Below are 2,390 nucleotides of genomic sequence, written 5' to 3' on the forward strand. Positions count from 1 at the left end.
AATGAGGTCCGGCTGTCCCTTGGCCCTGCCCTCCTCTTCCACCATCTCCTGAAACCGTTTACTGCTCGAAGTGGGACCTTTGGGCCTTATCTCCAGAAGCTACTTTGAATATATTTCCTATTTGTTGTTCAGCATGTCCAATTCCCCGTGAGCCCATTTGGGGTTTTCTTTAAAAATTGAGAATTTATTTCACCCTAATTTTAGTTAAGATGAGAAAAAGGGTTAGGGTTGTAAGGATCCCATATTAAACTGAGGACCATCCATCATGTCCTCTAGTTGCCCATTTTATATTTCTAAGTAAAGTTTCTTCTCATAGACCATAGATCCTTGGGGACAGGGACTGCTTGCTTTGGTCTATATTCCCAGCACTTAATAAAGTTGCTGTTATGAGGAAAGACACTTAATTGGCTTGTGGAATTCGAATTTAGGAAAGAAGATGAAGTTCAGATTTATAAAAAAACCTTTTAAAAAAGGGGGGGGGTGGATATATAATAAAGTTTAAGGGACGCTTCAAAGGGAGGGAGGGATTCAACAAGAAAGGTTTTAAAACGGGTTTTCCGGGCCCCATGTTCTTTGGGAGATTTTTGGATTTGTGGAAATATTTCCCTTCTGCGGGGATGTTTTGGAAAAAGAAAAGCAGGGTTGGGTTAGGGCGGGTTCTTGGATTAAGTGGTTTGTTTGGGATGATATTTTTTCATCAGGGAAAAAATGAGGGGTTTTGCTTTTCGGGAAGTTTAGATGGTTGGAGTTTTTTTTCCCTTTGTTTTGGGGGATTTTCCCACTTTTTTATTGACTTCCCTGGTGTGGGGGTAGAGGTGTTGGGTTGGGGGGAGAAGTGTGAATTCTTTAGGATTGGAAGAAGGATTGTTGAAGTTTCCCCAGTTTCCCGATTAAAGTGAACCGTACTGGTTTTTCCTTCTAGGGGGGTGTGCAAGGACCCCAATTTGTGATCATGTTGGAGGAGGCGGCAGACGGGAAAATTGGGGTGGGGAGGGGTTAGTTTTTTGACCCTTTGGGAAAGAGGATTTTTTCCCCATCTTTAGTGGTTGGTTGGTGGGGGGGGAGGGGAAATGGGGAAGAGGGAGTTGGTGGGTTGGTTCCCCTTTTGCATTTTTGCAGCTTCCTTTTCTCTGTTTTTGTTTTGGGTTTTGGGAGTTATCTTTAGAGGGGGGTTTTGGGGCATGGGACAAATTGGGATGGAGGACATATTGAAAATTAGGGGGATTCCCTTTTTTCCATCCTTTGGGTTTCCCTTCTTTATTTTTTCCCTGTCTCTCATTTTTTCCCTTTCTGCTTGTCCCTCCCTTTTCAGGCTTTCGGTCTTTTTCGTTTTTCTTTCCCTCGAGGGAGATTTATTTTCTCCTTCTATGGCAGATTTCGGTGCATTTCTCAGAGGTTTTTGGTTCGGTCCCATGGCTCTGAAACCCTTCCTCTTTACTTCCCCGGGGCTTTTGGGGTCAACAATTTCAACCCCTTCCCTTTAAGAAGTAAGAATTGAGGGGATGGAGGGGGGGAGAATTATAAAAGGGTGAGGGATTTACTTCCTTAAAAAAGAACTTTTCCTTTTTTCTTCCCATTTTTTCTTCACTCTTTCCTTCCATTTTTCTACTTTTTCCCTCTCTCATTTTTCTTCTGTAAATAAGCCTCTGGGCTTATGGAAGGGAACAGAAGGATAAACAGAGACAGAAGGACAGAGAGAGTTGTTTTGATAATGACTTTTTCAATTCCAATGAAATTTGGAAATATGGGGGAAAAAAAGCATTTGGGAATAAGCAAAAATTAGAAGAAGGGAAAGGAAGAGATTTAAAGGGGTAGCAGCACAAAGGTTTAGGAGAAATTGGATAATACAATAGGGCAATGAGATTTATATGGGAAAATTGATTATTTTTTTTTTTTTTTTTAGGGATTTCATAAATAAGTTTGGGTAACAGAAAAGAAGGTCTTTGTGGGGGATTAACAGGAAATAAAGGGACTGGGGATGGGGAAACAGGCAGAAGAGTGTAACCGTTTAGAATGGAGGGCCCAAAGATTCAAGCCAGCAGCAGAGTGGATGGGGGTAGGGGAAAGCAGCAGCAGAAGGGGGGAAAAGATGAGGGGGGGTGGGTCACAGGACAAAGTAGACATGGGGTGGGGGTTAGAGCAAAGGAAGCCGTCAAGGTGGGGGGGAAGTCAGTCAGGATTAGCAGCAGAGCACCCGCAGCAGCAGAGATGAACATTTGTTTTTTGGGGGGAGGATCAGTGACAGAGGCAGGTGCAGGGATGGTAATGGGGGTGGGGTTAGGGCAGAAAGCAGCAGCAGAGGTAGGGAGCTGGGAAGGATGGGCAGGGTGGTAGGGCCAGGGTCAGCGGCAGAGCTGGGGGTGGGTGACAGGGTAGAGCAGCTGGAACCA

This window comes from Sarcophilus harrisii, chromosome 5, assembly GCF_902635505.1.
Source record: "Sarcophilus harrisii chromosome 5, mSarHar1.11, whole genome shotgun sequence".
NCBI lineage: Eukaryota > Metazoa > Chordata > Mammalia > Dasyuromorphia > Dasyuridae > Sarcophilus > Sarcophilus harrisii.